Source organism: Hyaena hyaena, unplaced genomic scaffold (genome assembly GCF_003009895.1).
Source record: "Hyaena hyaena isolate Hyena2069 unplaced genomic scaffold, ASM300989v1 scaffold_17, whole genome shotgun sequence".
NCBI classification, from domain to species: domain Eukaryota; kingdom Metazoa; phylum Chordata; class Mammalia; order Carnivora; family Hyaenidae; genus Hyaena; species Hyaena hyaena.
This window is the reverse complement of record NW_024080648.1, coordinates 6,170,933-6,191,499: the sequence shown is the minus strand read 5'-3', so window position 1 is coordinate 6,191,499 and position 20,567 is coordinate 6,170,933.

Here is a 20,567-nt window from a genome sequence, read left to right as displayed (position 1 = left end):
AGAAAGATTAACGTGGTACCTCATAGATCCTTTCAATTAGATAGCAGGGCTTATGAGAATCTGGATGGCGTTGCCCACACCATCTGGCCCAATGCGAGAAGGGCCTCCCTTGGAAAGAAATAGGAGTATGGTTTTTGCCTAAGAGACACGATGCTAACTTAAAGTATAAGAAACCTATGGCTTTTAAAGGATCTCTACTAGCTTTCACTGAAATAGAGCCTGTTCATCATGAAAAGAGGCCTCTGGAGCTTCAAATTTACAGACAGGAAGCAGGCTGAGGAAGCCACTCATCTGCGATGATGGGCTGTTTTCAAAAGGGAGATGACTCAAGATGGAGCATAAAGCCCCCGAGAATCCTTTCCAAAGAGCAGGAGTGAGCCGAATGAAGGAACCGATGTCATTTGACCAGCTGGATTTCAGAATTGCTATAGGTCACTTTCCGTGTCCCTCTCCTTTTCTCGCCTTTTTGTATTTATTTATCTGGGGGGAGAGTGCAAGCAGGAGAGGGGCAGAGAGAGAGACAGAGGCTCAGAGCGGGCTCTCCACTGACTTGCTGACAGCAGCAAACCCGATGTGGGGCTCAAACTCCAATGATGTGGAACCCCCAGATCATGACCTGAGCCAAAATTGGACACTCCACTGAGCAACACAGGTGCCCCTCTCCCCCACCCTTTTGTTGTTGTTGTTTAATTTTTTTTAAATGTTTATTTATTTTTGAGAGAGAGAGTGTAAGCAGGGGAAGGGCAGAGAGAGAGAGAGAGAGAGAGATTGAGAGAGAGAGTGTAAGCAGGGGAAGGGCAGAGAGAGAGAGAGAGAGAGACAGACAGACATAGAGTCCAAAGCAGGCTCCAGGCTCTGAGCTGTCAGCACAGAGCCCAATGTGGGGTTCGACCTCATGAACTGTGAGATCATAACCGAAGTGGGATGCTTAACCAACTGAGCCACTCAGATGCCCTGCCTCTCCCCTTTTTGAATGTGTCTATTATAGGTTTTCTGTCCCTACCTACCTTTCTAGGGTCTATTGTTTTCTGTCCCTACCTTACCATTGGATGCTGAGTATGTGAGAGACAGATACTTTGTCTCTTTAGTTCACTGGTCTTCAGATCAGGAGAATTCATGTCTGAGGAGCCATAGGCAAGGAATGACATCTGCGGGAGACACACCTACACGTAGACCCCATTTAAAAGCTGATATGCTACACCAGGGATTGGCAAACTTTTTCTGTACAGGGCCAGATAGTAAATATTTGAGGCTTTGCAGGTCACATATGTGACGCTTCCCACATAGTCTTGGTTTTGTTTTTTATAACCCTTTAAAAATGTAAAAACCATTCTTATCACAGGGGCTGTGCAAAAATAGTCCACAGGTCGGGTTTGGTCCTCATGCTGTGGTTTGCTCACCCCTGTCCTAGACTATGAGCTGATATATAATGAGATGGATATTTTCATATTTAGAAATTTTTTTAACATGTATTTATTATTGAGAGATAGAGCATGAGCAGAGGAGAGGCAGAGAGAGGGGGAGACACAGAATCTGAATCAGGCTCCAGGCTCTGAGCTGTCAGCACAGAGCCTGATGCAGGGCTCAAACCCATGAACTGGAAGACCATGACCCGAACCAAAGTCGGATGCTTAACCAAGTGAGCCACCCAGGTGCTCCCATATTTTCATATTTTCGATAAAGAGATAGGCATATTTTTTCATATGAGAGGGATATGTATTGTTGTGGCCAAATGGTAAGTGGTGGTAACTAGTCTTCAAACATGGCCCCGTTTTGTACATGCAATGCCACTCTTGCCGTCAAGAGTTGTAGCTCTGTGCCCTCCCCTTTGAATCTGAGCTGGGCCTATTTCTGCTTTGACGGAGAGAGTTTGGAGGAAATGACATTCTGGGAATTCTGAGCCCAGACATAATCCTGTCTGGTAACTCCTGCTTCCTCCCTCTTGGAACCCAGCTTTCAGGTAATGAGAAACCCCAAGCAGCCACCTGGAGAGGCCCACATGGAAGAAATTCAAGCCCTAGCCATCTCCTGAAACCCCATCAGCCCCGCTTCATCTGAGCTCCCCATGACAGCCCGCGCCAGCCACAGCCTTATGAGTGAGCCATCTTGGAAGTAGATTGTGTACACTGAGCCACTCCAGCAGACATCACATGAAACAGAGACAAGCTATTGTGTCAGAATCCTGACCAAACTGTAAACGCGTTTATGAGCAAATTAATGATTATCACTTTAAACCACTAGGTTTTGGAGGTGGGGTTACTTAGGGAGCAATATATAATGAGATCACCACAGGAGCAAACGATGTAAGCAAGGCTCTGGAAACCAGAAAGCACAGGGCTGCCTCAAGGGTCAGCAAGAAGAGCAACCGTTGACACGAGAGTTCTATCCATAAAACAAAAATCACAAATGCCATTTCTAGCATATCCTTTCGCTTCTGAAAGACAGTAAAGTGGGAAAATATAGATGATGCCTTCAGAACTTTAATAAAAATTGCTGACGACAATGATGATAAGCAGAAAACAACAAAGCCAGAATGAGGTGTGATTGTGGGGCAGTTGGCCAGGCCAACTTATAAGTAAGTGACTTTTCCTATTACCAACTTTATAGCACATGGAACTTGTATTTGTGCTTCAGGAAAATAATAAATTAGCATTGCCTCTGGCCTTTTGGAGAGTCACTTATAAACAAAGGTCAAATGCCAAATTAACGATTGTTACCATTAACAATTGCCTACAATACTCTTAACTTGTCTGGAATGTGCAGAGACTGTGAGTGTTAGAAGGAAGGACTGAGGATTCAGTTCATTTAGTGATTATTAAGAATTGGCCTTTAGAAAGAAATCTTTAATGGCTAGTAGATTTTTTTCACCGGACAAGCAGTGGGGGGGAAAGGATGGAAATGAAAGCCATTTCCAAAAGGAAAGGTGCACAATTTGATTGAATGTAAAGGTTGAGGGAAAATAAGACATGTGAACTAACAGCCAGGATTCAAGGCTTCAAGGATTTGGTGAAGCCAATTCCAAAATGAAAGACAAAGGAAAAAGAGAGAGAGATTCGCAGATCCCTAGTTGTGTTGGATAGATGAGGAAGTCAGCTTCAGTCCTATGAGGTTTGCTAAGGTCAGGATTGCGCTGATTGTTGGAAAATGAGTCTGTACCCCAGAAGAAATAGGAGATAATGTATATGTTTGGGTGCCATCCAAATCATTGGTGAGCTTCCACAGTAAGAGGTCAGAGAGTAGAATCTTAGGAAGTATCTAAGCTGAGACAGGACAAGGAGAAAGACAAGCCAGAAAAGAGACAGGCCAAGCAGCCACAAGTAGCCAGAACAAGTCCCACTAATAAAAATAATAGCAGCTGGGGCACCTGGTTGGCTCAGTCGGTTGAGCGTCCGACTTCAGCTCGGGTCATGATCTCACAGTTCGTGGGTTTGAGCCCCGCATCGGGCTCTGTGCTGACAGCCAGCTCGGAGCCTGGAGCCTGCTTCGGATTCTGTGCCTCCCTCTCTCTCTGACCCTCCCCTGCTCATGCTGTCTCTCTCTCTCTCAGAAATAAATAAAATATTAAAAAAAAATAATAGCAGCTGACAGCATCGACGGGGGGACCATGCCCCAAACTTTACACGGATGGTCACATTTTATTGTTTCAAGATGGCAGGTTAAACACACACATTTCTATCCACTCTGTTCCAAATCCTCTAATAAAAACATGAAAAGGATGTGTTGTTGTCCTCATTATTTTAAGACATAAACAAACACGGATAAAGAGAATGAAAGAACACACCAGCGATGCAGTTTGGGCAACTGCAAAGCACGTAGATCAATGCTGAGAAACTCAATCCTGAGTCTGATGAGAGAGCACTGAGAAGCAACCTTACGCTGAGGAATCCCCCAAAGACCCAGGGCTTGACGCCAGCTGGCACCTCGCAAGTGAGAGTGAAAATGGGGTTCTCACTTGGAGGCTTGCACAAGTGGCTTGCACCCAGATCCTTCTTTTTTCCCACATTTTGTTATTCGATTAACATCTTAAATTTCTCCCCTCTTTTTAGGCTGTCTGTCCAACAGGAAAATGAAAAACAAGCATTTCTTCCTTTTTATTAGAAGTTTATTTCTCTTCATAAGAAGAGTTGTATCAAATCCGCTTAAGTGTAAAATAAATATATACATTTTTTAAAATGTTTTATTTATTTCTGAGAGAGAGACAGCGACAGCATGAGCAAGGGAGGGTCAGAGAGAGAGAGGGAGACACAGAATCTGAAGTAGGCTCCAGGCTCTGAGCTAGCTGTCAGCACAGAGCCCGACAAGGGGCTCGAACCGTGAACCATGAGATCATGACCTGAGCCAAAGTCGGAAGCTTAACCAACTGAGCCACCCAGGCGCCCCAAATATATACATTTTTAAGAGGCAAAACACAGGAAGAGTTAGGTAAGATAAGCATCAGTGGCTGAGAAGTTGCAAAACGAGATCTTTTTGTGTGTGTGTAAATTAGGGTCCCAGTAATCCTAAACATTGCTATAATTTTCACCCTAAGTGACCTACTTTACGTGTGCCTTTTTTATGATTAACTGTTGTGAATGTAAAGTGAACATTGGCTGACTGAAAAGTTCAAAAACTAGTTGCTGGATGTGTTCATCTTGGTCCAAGATGTTCTCTAACAGTGTGTTTCAACCGATTTATTAACTGGTTTAATTATTTTAAATTTGGTATTTAATTTTTAACATGTATTTTAAATGGCATCATTATTTACTAACACTTGATACTTGCTCTTTCAATCAAACACGTATTATGAACATTTATCCAGATCAAGACATCTAGGTTTTTCTTATCTCATCTTTTTTATTTTATTTTTTTTAAATGCTTTATTTATTTCGAGACAGAGAGAGACACAGCATGAGCAGGGGAGGGCCAGAGAGAGACGGAGACACAGAATCCGGAGCAGGCCCCAGGCTCCGAGCTGTCAGCACAGAGCCTGATGCGGGGCCTGAACCCACGAACCGTGAGATCACGACCTGAGCTGAAGTTGGATGCTCAACCGACTGAGCTACCCAGACGCCCCGTATCTCATCTTTCTTAAAGCTTTGTAGAATCCCACTGTGTGTGCACAAGTTCTGAATGGGTGTACATTTACGTTGCTTACAGTTTTTTAATGTTAAACAATACTATGGTGAACATCCATATACAAACATCTTTGTACATTGCCTGATTATTTCCTTAGACTGCATTCTAAATAAATTACTGGGTTAGATGGTAGGCAAGCTTAAGTGTTGATATTTTATGGTTAGAAAGTTTATACAATTTACACTTGCCTGACATTGTATCAGAGTACCCATTTCACTACAGCATTCCCAACATGGAAAGAATCTTTGTTCATTTTGTCAATCTGTTGGTGAAAAATATTACTCTGTTTTTATACCTTTATGTACATATGTATTTAAAAAAAAATTTTTAATATTTATTTATTTTAGAGAGAGAGACAGAGACAGAGACAGAGTGCAAGCATGGGAGGGTCAGAGACAGAGAGAGACACAAAATCTGAAGCAGGCTCCAGGCTGTGAGCTGTCAGCACAGAGCCCAACGTGGGGCTTGAACTCACAGACCACAGGATCATGACCTGCACCAAAGTAGGATATCGAACTGACTGAGCCACCCCGGTGCCCCACATATGAATGCGTTTTTAAGTAAGCTCTACACCCAACATGGGGCTTGAACTCACAACCCCACAGCCAAGAATCACACGCTCTATTGACTGAGCCAGTGAGGTGCCCTGAAAATTATTATTTTTTTAATTTGCATTTCTTGATTGTTACAGGGGCTGTAAAATCTGTTTATAACCATTTGGAAATTGCCTATCATGTCTTTGTGTATTCTTCTACTGAGATGTTTGCCTTTTTCGAATTGATCTTTGAAATTATTTTGCTTCATTCACGTGTTCCATAGATATGATTGCTAGGTACTATACAGATTCATAGGATACAGTAATGAACAAGAGTCACAAACCCAACCTGCATGGTCTAGACAATTTGTTAAGCAGTTACAGTAAAATGGAATATGTGGTATAACCGTGGAAGTTGATATCTAGGGACTTCATAAATGCGGCAAATACATGTTCTGTGTGCATGTACATACTGTGGTCAGTAGAGGTTTCTAGAAGGATGTAACATTTCATCAAGTTCTTTTTTTTTTAATGTTTGTTTATTTTTGAGAGAGAGAGAGAAACAGAGAACAAGCAGGGGAGGGACAGAGAGAGAAAGGGAGACACAGAATCCGAAGCAGGCTCCAGGCTCCGAGCTGTCAGCACTGAGCCTCACACGGGGCTCAAACTCACGAACCGTGAGGTCATGACCTGAGCCGAAGTCGGACACTTAACCGACTGAGCCACCCAGGTGCCCCTCACCAAGTTCTAATGCATGAGCAGTAGGGGCCAGTTAGTGGCTCCAGCTAGAAACTAGCCTGAGAAGGAAAGAGAGGGACTTCGGCTAGAGAATTGAAATAAAGAAAGAAAGAAAGAATGCAAAAGTGAGAGATGAGACTAGAAGGGCAGAGAGGGCCAGATTATTCAGTTTGAAACATTTATAAGTTATACGAAGTAATTTCAGCTTTGCCCTAAGGCAGTAATAACGTGCATTCATTAGAATGTCTTCAGCTGCAGGTAGCAACATCAAAAATACTCAACTAAAAGTGACTTAAACAAGGAAAACTTTTTTAACATTTCACAAAATGAGAAGTGTGGTCCCTGGATGGGATCATATTTCTGCCTGCCATTCTCAGTGTGTGTGACACCTCTTCGTATTGTTCCAGGATATCTCCTCTTACAGTGCTCAAATAGTTGCAGCAGTTCCAAGGATCAGATCCTCACAAAATTATGTTCAATGGCCTGGAAAAGGTGGGTGGAGTCTGTGCAAAAGTCTTTTCCAGAAACTTCTAGCAGAAATCCCCGTTTCTAATTGACCAGAACCCAGACACGCGTGAACTCCTGGCTGCGCTGAATTCTAGGAAAGTGTGTATATGGCATTTTCACCCTTTGAGATGGGAAGTGGCTTCTATCTGCAGGGAAGGAAAGGAGGACTCGTAGCTGTTGGGTAGGAAACTATAGGTGGTGTTCTCAGCATTTGAAGGTTTTTGAGCAAGAAAGTGATGGGATTTACATTCAACTTTCGATTACTCTAGGTGCCCTTGCTTCTTACACTTCACTGTCCACCACCTGCATCCTCTACTCTCAACCACCCTTTTCTATCTCATTCCTCTGGTTTTTCAGACATAGTAAGTTCACTGTCTACATCATCTCTAAACATCCACGACACAGTTTGATTTAATTCTGACAAAATTACCTAAGACAATGATATCTATAGGATTTGGCATGAATACTTCAGAAAGTGAATTAGTTGATCTAAAAAAATGTTCTAAAACAGGGGTGCCTGGGTGGCTCAGTCGGTTAAGCGTCTGACTTTGGCTCAGGTCATGATCTCACCATTTGTAAGTTCAAGCCCTGAATCAGGCTCTGTGCTGACAGCTCAGAGCCTGGAGCCTGCTTCTTATTCTGTGTCTCCCTCTCTCTCTTCTCCTCCCTTGCTCATGCTCTGTCTCTCTCTCCTTCAAAAATAAATAAACATTCAAAAAAATTTTTTAGTGTTCTATAACTACTAATATTTGGGGTTTCACGTATGCTCAGGTATGCTTGGTATTGCCACTGGTATGTTAACCATAACTTAATTTCCATTATTAACATAAGAAAATGATACATTCACTTAGATTGTGTGACTGGTACATACTAGATTAATATTTGTAGAATGAATAGCTTTTAAATAAATAATGGTCTCTAATTGCCTTCTTTACTTCACCACCTTTAAAAACAAAAAATAAGAGCAAGCATATGAGTTTGCTAGAATGTTTATTGACTTTAAAGACTAAATAGTTTAATAGCCCCATCTGAGACTTCTATTATAGCTGCTTATGCCTATTTAAAGCATATGGAAATCATTATAGCCAGACTAGGCTAGATGATTTTTTCCTTTCTTTTTTTTAAGAGAGAGAGAGAGAGGGCAAGCACATGCAAGTGGGGGAGGGGTGGAGAGGGAGGCAGAGAATTCTAAGCAGGCTCCGCAGTGTTAGAGCAGAGCCTGATATGGGGCTCGATCTCACCAAATGTGAGATCATGACCTGAGCCAAAATCAAGAGCCAGACACCTAGGTGCCCCAATTCTGTTTTTTAGCCATGATGCAAATCCGCTGAATGGTCTTTCAAGTTAGAAGCCACATCAGTTAAACATTCTAGAGAATGTTTTTTTGAAAAGCATTATTTGTTCAAAAACTGTGTGGCTTCTGTTACAGAATTACTAACAAACACTTTAAGCACTTGTTGATACTTTCAATAACGGAGGTTTAGAAATGAATTCTAAATGAGTTCTTCATACTAGCTATTATTGAAGAAATGGGCTTTTTGAGCTATATATGATAAAATATGAATAATGGCTTGAGATCATGGACTTACTGCTTAGTGTTGACTTGTGGTTTTTTTTAGTGAGACTGCTGTCACTGAAATTGCAGCAAATTTCAAGACAGGACGTCTATGTTGAGCCCAAGCTCTGCCCTTGCTAAGTATCAACTTTGGGAAAGGTGTTTCATTTTGCTTAGATGTGGTTTCCTTATTTGTAAAATTGGACTAGTGATAGTGGCTTACCTCCTGCTCACAGCTTCTGTCAAGACCACATGAGAAAGTGCACATATTTATTTTAACAGAAGTACAACCATAAGTTAGGACAAAAGTTGACAGTCTGTAAGCTCCTTGACTGATAAACTTGCATGTGACCACATAAAATAAAATTTGCCAAAAGCAGTGTTTCTACAATACTCTATGCAATGCAAAAATAGACATTGCTGGAGGGCGCCTAGGTGGCTCAGTTGGCTAAGCGTCCAACTTCAGCTCAGGTCATGATCTTGCCGTCTGTGAGTTGGAGCCCCACGTCGGGCTCTGTGCTGACAGCTCAAAGCCTGGAGCCTATTTCAGATTCTGTGACTCCCTCTCTCTCTGCCCCTCCCCTACTCACATTCCTGTCTCTCTCTCTCTCTCAAAAATGAATAAACGTTAAAAAAAAGAAAGAAAGAAAAAGAAAACAGAGACTGCTTCTCTGGAAAATAACTCAGCTAAGGGCATCGTGAGTTTCTTCTATGTTTATGATGAAATACAGACTTCCTATTAAAAGGTGTATCCAGTATTTGAAAAGGTTGAGTGGGATGACCCTTAAAAAAAAAGTTTCCGGATGGTTAACTCTCACGATCGTGTGGGTGACTAGCAGCTACAGTCCACTGCCACTGCCTAGCCTCACGGGAGAGGATTGTACCACATATCGCTAGCCTGGGAAAAGATCCAAATTCAAGATGCAAAATATAGTTTCTACTGAATACATATAATTTTTACACCATCATAGAGTCAAAAAACAATTGAGTCAAACCATTGCAAGTGGGGAACCATCTGTATGATCTCACAGTCATAGGGGACTACTCAGCAATAATCCTACTCAGCAATAATTTTTAAAAAATACCAATCTTCTCAACAACCCGAATGAATCTCAAATGCATTTTACTAAATGAAAGGAACCAGACTCAAAAAAAAAAAAGCTATATAATGAATGATTCCATTAATTTTTTAATTTTTATTTTTTTTAATGTTTATTTCTGAGAGAGAGAGACACAGAGTACGAGCTGGGAAGGGGCAGAGAGAGAGGGAGACACAGAATCTGAAGCATGCTCCAGGCTCCGAGCTGTCAGCTCCGAGTCTGACATGGGGCTCGAACTCACACATGGTAAGATCATGACCTGAGCCAAAGTCCACTGACTGAGCCACCTAGGTGCCCCATGAATGATTCCATTTATATGGCCTCCTAGAAGAAAGACATAGAACTGATCAGTGGCTCTCAGGGGCTATGGGTGGGAGAAGGTTAAGCACAAAGGGATGCCAGGGAATTTCAGGAAGAGGGGAGAATGGTAGAAATGTGAAATGTGGTGGTGTTTACACAATATGCCTTTCTTTTTTGTTTTTTTGGTTTTTTTTTTAATGTTTTTATTTATTTCTAGGAGAGATAGAGAGAGACAGCGTGAGCAGGGGAGGGTCAGAGAGAGAAGGAGTCACAGACTGAAACAGGCTCCAGGCTCTGAGCTGGCAGTCAGCACAGAGCCCAACGCGGGGCTCGAACCCACGAACCGCGAGATCATGACCTAAGCGAAAGTCGGATGCTTAACCGACTAAGCCACCCAGGCGCCCCTTTTTTGTTTTGTTTTGTGTTTTGTTTTGTTTTAATGGAGTTCAGTGTGGTGTTTGAACTCAACGACGCTGAGATCAAGACCCGAGCTGAGATCACGAGTCAGATGCTTAACTCACTGAGCCCCCGAGGAGCCCCCAACCCCCAGTGGGGTTCCTTTAAGACAAAAGAATGCACCTCAGAATTGTCCTACCAAGGAGTGAGAACGCTGGAGTATTTATCCAAGAACTCTCATCCCTAATTGATTAAAATTACTCTTGGGGGCTTTCCTTTCCTGGTACTTACAGCTTGCCTGCCACATGGGCTGAGGAAGCACACAAGAAAAGAGACTCAGGTACTGTCAGTGATCTCAGGGGTGGATTGAGGGGATATTTGGTGGGCACCCATCGCATCTGCTGCAATATTCCAACTAGTTAACACATGTTAAAGAAAACACTCTCTATCCTATTGAAGCAAGACGTGAGAACACTATAACCCTTGCTGTCTAAAGATGGTCTCATTAAGGGGCACCTGGGTGGCTCAGTTGGTCGAGCGCCTGGCTTCGGCTTAGGTCATGATCTCACGGTTTGTGGGTTCGAGCCCCTCATCGGCCTCTGTGCTGACAGCTCAGCACCGGGAGCCTGCTTCGGATTCTGTGTCTCCCTCTCTCTCTGCCCCTCCCTTGCTCATGCTCTGTTTCTTTCTGCCTCAAAAATAAACTATTTTAAAAATTAAAAGAGAGAGCGATGGTCTCATTAAGCCCATTAACACCACATAACCGGCCTGTTGTTCAGTCTCCTCCTGCATGGCTAAGTTTGTGCCTTCAGGGTTCCTACTTTCATTTTCCAGCTCATTCTCCATGGTTCTGTGGAGCCAGACTACATGTATCTCTTTTTGACAGAAACGTAGAAGGCATCTGACAAGATTACACTTGGCTGTGGATCAGGACCACATGATCCTATGGGATCCTAAGGGGCCCTATGCCCTTAAGGAACATAACCAGGCAATGTTCTGAGGCAAACTCAAAGGCAACCATTTCTCCAAACTCATATTATACTGGTTTGGTGATACGTCTACAGGAGAAAAAGTAGACAGATGTTAATTGGACTCACTAGGTTGCAGGTGACAGACACTGGTGACACACAGTCTAAGGTACCTGACTTGGAAGGATTTATTGCCTCTTGGAATCCAAGAAAGTTTTGATACATGGAGGCAAGGAAGCATTAAGGAACATGGAAGTCTCAGGAACAATTGGAAGCAGGGTCTTAAATGTTTCTGCTTCCCTGTGTCAACTCAATCTTTTTGCAGATTCTCCACATATCAGAACATGGCAGCTGGCAGCCGCCGGTTTTACATCCTAGAGCTCCAGGATATAAAACTTTATATCCAGTCACTAGAAAAGTCTGAGCTGATTCTTTTAGTTCCAAGTCAAAAATAATGAGAAGGAGCTCATTGGCTTAGCTTGAATCAGGCCCCCTGGGTGGGTCAACTAGCAGCTATAAGAACCAGCCATCGTCACAGGGATCATCCCTCTGGAATAAGGGATATGGTCCAGAGTATGAAGTGGTGGTGCTAGGCAGGCAAAAATAATAAGAGAAAGAAAAACAATGTTAGAGTCAAGAAGTAGTATACTTTTATATTGTCCAAATAAAATGAGGTCTGCAGTAAAAAGGTTAGGCTGGTCAATGTTATAATAACAAATCAACTCTCAAAGTTCTATGGTTTATTTCTCACTCACACAAAAGATCCATGCGGGTAGGATGGTTTCCTCCCATATTGCAGCAACTCCATCTAGAATACATGTTGCCACAGTAGTAGAATCAAGAGTAGAGGAAAATGCATGAATTCCTAACTGCTGTGGGCCCATTGACATGTGTCACATTTTCATAGTCTTCTGGCCAGAACTAGTCTTGTAGCCCCAACCCACTGCAAAGGGGGCTGGGAAATGTGGAGAGCACATGGGTATTTGGTGAGCACTAACTGTCAAAAGTCATCATTCCTACTCAATAATCAAATACTCAAAAATCAAATCAGGGGACACTTCCCAGAGAAGGGAGAATTTGTTTTGTATCCTACAAGACACTACTGGCTTAGCTAATTGGAGGGAAGAGGGAAGGCAGTAGAACTTCTTGATGCTCTTAAAGGACAATAATGAGTCCGGTTTAGTAGGGTGGAAATTTGCATAAAGGCGAGGTTGGGGAACTGGACTGGGACACAATTGCAGAAGGCCTTGAATTTCCAGCGAAAAAACATGGCCCTAAATATGTAGGAATTGCAGTACTACTGAAAGCTTTTGAGCCAGAGGCTAACATGAACAACATGAAATTTTCAGAAAGCTTAATCTGGCAGCAACGTGTAGCTTGGCTTATATCGTTCTATCCACAGTCTAAATGCAAGCATTCTGTTGACCTCAAAAGCATTCTTTGGAGGACTTCCATATCTGGTAAAATGGCAGGCGAGATAACCTGAAAAAACATCCCATTACAAAACACCTCAGATATAAGGAGAGACAAATCCAGATGGCACTGGAGTCTCGTTTCCTTTCCCATTTCTGTAGCTTAGCAAGCAGCTGTCTCAGCAGGTCTATGTTAGTTCAGCAGAAGGATAGCCTTGCCAATGGCTGAGCTCCAGAGCTTCCTCCTTTAGAAAGAACTAATTTCCTTGAAGCTCCTATTATCATATTCTAATTTACCTATAAATTAATTATGCCTTGGGGCACCTGGGTGGCTCAGTCAGTTGAGTATCCAATTCTTGATTTCGGTTCAGGTCATGATCCCATGGTTTGTGAGATCGAGCCCCATGTAGGGCTCTGGGCAGACAGTGCAGTGTCTGTTTGGAATTCTCTCTCTCTCTCTGCCCCCTCCCCATAAAGAAATTAATTTTAAAAATTAAAAAAACATAAAGAAAAATTTTTCAATGTTTTACTTACTTCTGAGAGAGAGAGAGAGAGCGCACGTGAACAGGGGAGGGTCAGAGAGAGGGAGACACAGAATCTGAAACAGGCTCCAGGCTCCCAGCTAGCTGTCAGCACAGAGCCTGACACGGGGCTCGAACCCACGAACTAAGAGATCATGACCTGAGCCGAAGTCGGACACTTAGCTGACTGAGCCACTCAGGTGCCCCTAGAAAAAATAAATAAATCAAGTAACTGTGTCTTGTCTAAGCACACCTACACTTGCGATAGTAGGAGGATGGAGGATCCATGCCCTCTGCAGATTCTTTGCCTGTAAGTTCCCCAGCAAACCTCAATTACACTTACAGCATGTGTTGCTAGTGGTAGATATTGCGCCCTTTATGTGGCCAAATGAACATTTTAAAAAACTCATACTGAAGCTGCTAATAAAGTAAGGGACATCCTCAGAAGCCAAAGTTAAATGCCACAAACTGGGAAGAGATATTTGCAACCAACAAAGAATTGGTATCCAAAATATGTGAACAACTCTTAAAAATCAATAAGAAAAAGACATACAATTCAATGGAGAAATGTACAAAAGTCAAGAACAGGCAAGGAAGAGAATGAGACATATGACAATTTCATTAGTAATCAGGGAAATAGAACATTTAAATCACAATATCATTTTATTTTTTATGTTGATAGAAAATTTAAAATCTAACAGTTTCCCATACAAACTGCATTTCATGGTAACCAAATAATTGATGAGGGGAAAGCTCCCTTTAGAAAAGTGTCCTAGCTAATATATGAAAAGGGAATCATAGCATCTCACAATTTTACAACTCCTAATGAATTAATGAACAGTGGTTATCAGTGATTGCTTCCTCTCCAAAGACACAACCAAACATTGTGTTCCTTCTTATGGAAGAACACACCACCACTTACAAAATGCTCTTGTCAGAAACTTGATCCTGAATCTAATCAAGCCTCTAGATTTAACAAACAAATTACTGGAAATAGGGAACAGAGGAACATATGTAATCACACCAGGAGAATGCATTCAACTAAACCCAGACTGTGGGAAGATGGTTTGTTCATCAAATAAACTGCAAGAAGGGAAAAAGGATGGCTTCTATTTGGACCCTGATTTGAGTGGGCCATAAAACAAACAAAGTCAAAACAAAAACAAAGGCATGTTATAATTGAAAAAATTTAAACATTGACAGCTATTTCATGATGTTAAGGAATTAATGTGAAAGTTGGTGATAGTGCTATTGTGCTTATGTTTTTATAATGTCCTACAAAAGAGATTTTTTGGAGTGGGATGGGGAGCTGTAAGTACTCTCAATCTGGATCTGGGTGGTGGTTTCACAGCTGTAGGCATGTGTAAAATTTCACCACACACTGACCCATACTCTTAAGATTTGTACACCTGACTATATAAGTTTTACTTCAATTTTTAAAAGTTAGAGTCTGTTTTTTTAAGGATATATTCTACAGTTTTAAAATATGAAGCAATTTTAGCTTTAAAATACTCCAAGATGGCCCATGGAAGATTGGCCATGACTTGGTAAGTGTTGAAGCTGAAGGATGGGTCAGATTTTTGCACATGTTTGAAACTTTCCACAATATAACAGAACAAATCTTTTAAAGCTTTTATTTATTTATTTTGAGAGAGAGAGAAAGAGCACAAGCAGAGGAGGGGCAGAGAGAAAGGGAACGAGAGAGAATCCCAAGCCGGTTCCACAATGTCAGCATGGAGCCCAATGTGGGACTCAAACTCACGAACCACAAGATCATGACCTGAGCTGAAACCAAGAGTTGGTTGCTTAACCAACTGAGCCAGCCTGGTGCCCCAACTTTTTTTTTTTTTAATGTCTGGCGAGAAAATGTTGCCAAGGATGTGGAAAACCAGAAACTCTCATACTCCTGTGGTATGAATGTAAATTGTAAATTTAACAGCTGTTTCATATTATTCAGTAAAACTGAAGATGGGTATATCTTGATGCTCAGCAGTTTGTCTCTGAAGTTATGACCTAGAGAAACACTAGTAGCATGATCAGATATGTGTGTACATGTGAGACAATTCACACATTGCTTATTATAAACCAAAATAAAACGAGAAGAAAACAACTCAAATATCAATGGACAAGAGAATGAATATATAAATTGTGATATATTCACACAATGTAATTCTATATAATGAGGAGTGGGTGAATCTTACAAAATTACAAAATTACAAAATTACAAAAATTAATGAGCAATACTTTATAAGTTGCAGAAGGAAAGTACAGGAATACCATTAATTAAATGTTCAAGATATGCACAATAGAATGATGTATTTTAGAGGTACCTATATATGTGGTAAAAATTATAAAGGAAAGCAGGTGATGGGGCACCTGGGTGGCTGAGAACTCAGTTGAGCAACTGACTCTTGGTTTCAGCTCAGGTCATGATCCCAGTGGTGAGACTGAGCTCCTCATGGGGCTCATGCTGAACATGAAGCCTGCTTAGGACTCTCTCTCTCCCTCCGCCCCTCTTCCCTGCTCCTGCTCTCCCTCTCTCAAATACAATTAAAAAAAAAAAACCAGGTGAATGATAAACACAGGGTAGAGGCCTATAATGGCTTCATTGGCTCTGATAATATTCTGCTTTTTTAAAAAAAAAATTTTTTTAATGTTTTATTTATTTCTAGGAGAGAGAGAGAAACAGCGTGAGCAGGGGAGGGTCAGAGAGAGAGGGAGATGCAGACTCTGAAATTGGCTCCAGGCTCTGAGCTGGCAGTCAGCACAGAGCCCAATGCGGGGCTCGAACCCACGAACCGCGAGATCATGACCTAAGCGAAAGTCGGACGCTTAACCGACTAAGCCACCCAGGTGCCCCAATATTCTGCTTTTTAGGCTGGGTGATGGTTGTTGGTTTCAGTATTGTTTTTTTACTACACATACATATAAAAAAAACTTGTGTAGAAATATCTTATAGTGAAATTATTTTGGAAAGCCATTTCTGTTGGTTCAGCAGTCTTTGTTTTTTAAGTTTTACTTATTTATTTTGAGAAACAGGGAGTAAGTATGAGTTGGGGGTGGGGAGCAGAGAGAGAGAGACAGAGAAACAGAGAAACAGAGAGAATTCCAAACAGGCTCCACACTGTAGCATGTAGCCTGATGTGGGGCTTGAACTTACAAACCATGAGATCACGGCCTAAGCCAAAATCAAGAGTAGGACACTTAACCAACTGAGCCACCCAGGCACCTGATAAATTTAACTGTCTTAAGACCAGGATTATTTGTAGTGTTGTGGTACGATGCAAAAAAAAAAACACTGGAACATCAAGAATTTGGGAAACCTGGTTTTTAGACACAGCTGCACCAAAAAATAGTCCTGTAATCTTGCACAGATCACTTAACTTCTCTTAACCCAACTCATCTAGAAATTGGCTGTTCAACAGGTATTTTGTGGTAACAACAACAAAGTTTTGTAGTCACAGTAGTTTGGGGAACTCTAGGTTAAACAATAGTAAGAAGGTTTCCCTACAGCAAGATTTCACAGAGCCTTGAATACACAATGTGAGTTGTAAATCTGCAAGAGAGCAATAGGGAATTTCCCAAAGTAGTTAACCACAGAATTATGTGTATCTGGGTATGTATAACAGCTCTTCAAAGGAACATAGTTTGGGAAATCCAGGAATAGCTGCTCTCTAAGATCTCCTTCAAATCTACAATCGCAGATGACCTTTGCTGCAGGATGCATGGCGAATTGTTGAAAAGACATGGGAGTTCGGATATCTATGAGGAGAATTTTGCAACGGTTGAGGTGCCGGGGCTTCCTGACCTCAATAACAACATGGTAACATGGATGGAGAGGGAGGGGCATAGTCAGGAAACATCGCTAAAGAACCATGGGGCAGGGCTGAGCACAAGGCCACCCCTTGCCTGGTTAAACTCTACACAACAATATTGGTCAAGCAAAGCCACAACAGTTCATTGTTGCTGCAGTGACCAGTCAACCACCCTGAACCCTAGCAACGACTTTGCAACACATGGAATATTTTTATTTATGATTTATATAGTTATTTATTTATGCATTTATTTAATGTTGATTTATTTTGAGAGAGAGAAAGAGAGCATGAGCAGTGGGGGAGGGGCAGAGAGAATCTCTGATGTGAGAAGATAGTGACCCAAGCTGAAATCAAGAGTCAGACACTTAAATGACTGAGTCACCCAGGCGCCCCTGTGTTCCAGAGTTTAACTGACTTCCCCTATGTTACATAACTCAGTAGAGTGAAGAGCAGAATGACCCAGGCCTCCTGATTCCCTGAACTAGCCTCTGCACATAACACCCTGAGGTCCGAACATGTGCAGGAAGCATGAGTGCCTCACCAAGGACTCAACCCAGTTTTCCCTCACATCAATTTCAAAAACGATCTTATGCCGTACAGCATCTATAAAGTGCAGTGGGTGTTATGAAATCAAGAGTCTCGGAACTAAGCTAGGATAATGGGTACTTTCACCCTAGATAACCATCCCATATCTGCCATTAGTAAATTTTGAGAATGTGGATGCATTAAGGAAAATCTGCCACTGCTGCTCCCGCTGAAGGATAAGACTGATGTCACACCTATAAATAATATTGTTTGTTTTCCAAAATGCTTTCACATATTTTATTTCATCTGATTCTTGCAATCCTGGGAGGAAATTATTATTTTAATTTTAAATAAGAAATGTATTTCTCCAAGGGTGAATAACAAATTAGTGACAGAAATAAAACCTGAATCCAGATTTCTTTATTTTTATCCCAAGACCCTTTCCATTAAGTCACACCTGAATTCCAAAGCATTGGTTAGTGTACCATCTTGAATCAAAATTATGATTAAATAAAAATTTTCAATGGGCATATGTTCTGTAAAAAGTTTCAGCCGGCTGAGATGCATAGGTTTTTAGAAGCCCTGATTATCATCAATGTTAACCAGATAAAACCATGTGGTTTAGAAATACAGAGACATTCAAGAAGGTCCTGTGTAGGATACTTATCATCTAGCTGCATTATTGGGCAATCCTTGAGTTCCATTTCAGTTAGCTAGATTACCTGGAATGTTCAGTGAATTTTATCAAGCTGAAAGTCATGCAATCTTCCTATCCCAGCCCTTTCATCAATACTGGTACCAAGATAACACCAATTTTCAGAAGGTGGTATAAAACTATCTTTCTGGACCAGGTAGTGAAGACCCATTTTTCCCTGTTCTTCCCTATTAAGCAAAATTTTAAACCCTGGAAATTGCAAAAGAGACAAAAAGATATCCTTAAAATGTAGTAAGGAGAAAGTGAATAAGTTTGGGACTCTGGAGCTAGAAGAACATATCTTATTATATATGCCCGCCCTGCAAAAGAAGGCAAGCCAGACCTGGTATTCTCTGATCCCTAGGCTGGTAACAGAAGGCATCCCAGGAAGGCTCATTCCTCCCCCACAAGCGACTGAAATTCTTCTGATATGAAGTGATCCTGCCACAACTAGCAATGGGGCTCAATTTGGAGTTTTACCAAAAATAAGTGGCCAGGAAAAGCATTCTTATTCCCCAATGGGTCTGAGAACTTCCTTTCTGCCAAGAGATACCAAGGCAGATGGAACCCACCAAAGAGATCCAGCTATAGCAGGTACATTGGGAGCCTTCGTCCTTGTGGGCCCCAAATCTTTCTCTCCCCCCAGAGTCACCAGGTGTTATGAGGTCCATGTTTGTGTCCCCCCACATTCACATATTGAAGCCCTAACCCCCAGTGTGGCAGTATTTGGAGATGGGACCTCTAAGGAAGGAATTAAGGGTCAGTGAAGTCATAAGGGTGGGGACCATATCCAATATGATTAGTATCCTCACATGAAGAGACAGAGACTCCAGGGAGCACCACCCCCTTCTCTGTGCACTTACAAGGCCACGTGAGGACATGGGGGAAGGGCACTGGCCACAAGCCAGGAAGAGAGGCTTCACCAGATATGGAATTTGCCAGCCCCCTGGCATCATGGCCTTCTAGCATCCTGTCGTGGTCTGTTCAGGTTACTACAACAAAGTGCCACAGACTGGGGGGCTTATAAACAACAGACATTTATTTCTCACAGCTCTGGAGGCTGTGAGATGTCTATGATTTAGTTGTCAGCATGGTCACCTTCTCCTGAGGACCGTCTTTCTGCTTCCTAGCTGGTGCCTTCTACCTGTGCTCTCACACGGTGGAAGAGGCAGGGGACCTCTGCCAGACCTCTTCTATAAGAACTCGAATCCCACTCATGAGAGTGCTGCCGTCATGACCTAAGCACTTCCTAAAGGCTCTCCCGCCTAATCCCATCATGTTTGGTGGTATTCAACATGTGAATTTCGGGGGGGGGGGGGCGGCGCAAACATTCAGACCATAGCACCTCCAGACAGAGAAAATAAATTTCCGTTGTCTAGGCCACCCAATGTGTAGCATTTTGCTATGGCAGCCGAAGCTGACTAAGATATGGAGTCAGGACAGAAGGGGCAAGAAGAATCCAGCTACAGCAAGTGGTCTGGTCTAAGAAGCCTCCTTTCCCTTTATAGGCCAAGACTCTCTTTCTCTCTCCAGAGAGTCTGGAGCGGCTGGGGAAAAACTGTTAGAAGGATCCTGCTGCACTTCTCCCTCAATGAGATGTACCCACAGGGGAAAATAATTTGCCCTCTCAAGAGCTATCACTGGGACCAGTGGGAGTCCCAGCAACGCTGGATAAATCACTGAATAATAGCGCAAAGTCTCTGGAAATCAAACTGCTATTGGAATCCCAGTCCAGAAATGTAGGCCAGGAACCTACGTGCTAAACCTAAACAAGGTGACTGTTTGTTAAAATCGGTTACTTAAATAGGATCTGAATCCCTTACATAAGAGACAAAATGTCCAGAATACAATTGAAAATCTGACAGGGGCACCTGGGTGGCTCAGTTGGTTAAGCGTCCGACTTCGGCTCAGGTCATGATCTCATGGTTCGTGAGTTCGAGCCCCGCATCGGGCTCTGTGCTAACAGCTCAGAGCCTGGAGCCTGCTTCGGATTCTGTATCTCCCTCCTCTCTGACCCTCCCCTGCTCATGCTGTCTCTCTCTCTCTCTCTCTCAGAAATAAATTTTAAAAAAACATTAAAAAGAAAGATTCTATGAAAATCTGACAGCACAGAGCCTGCTTGGGATTCCCTCTCTCCCTCTTTCTGCCCCTCCCCTGCTTGCTTGCTTGCACGTGTGCACATACACTCTCCCTCTCTCCCTTTCTCTCAAATAAACATTTTTTTAAAAAAGGAAAAAGAATGGGGCGCCTGGGTGGCTTAGTCGGTTAAGCGTCCGACTTTCGCTTAGGTCATGATCTCGCGGTTCGTGGGTTCGAGCCCCACGTCGGGCTCTGTGCTGACTGCCAGCTCGGAGCCTGGAGCCTGTTTCAGTCTGTGACTCCCTCT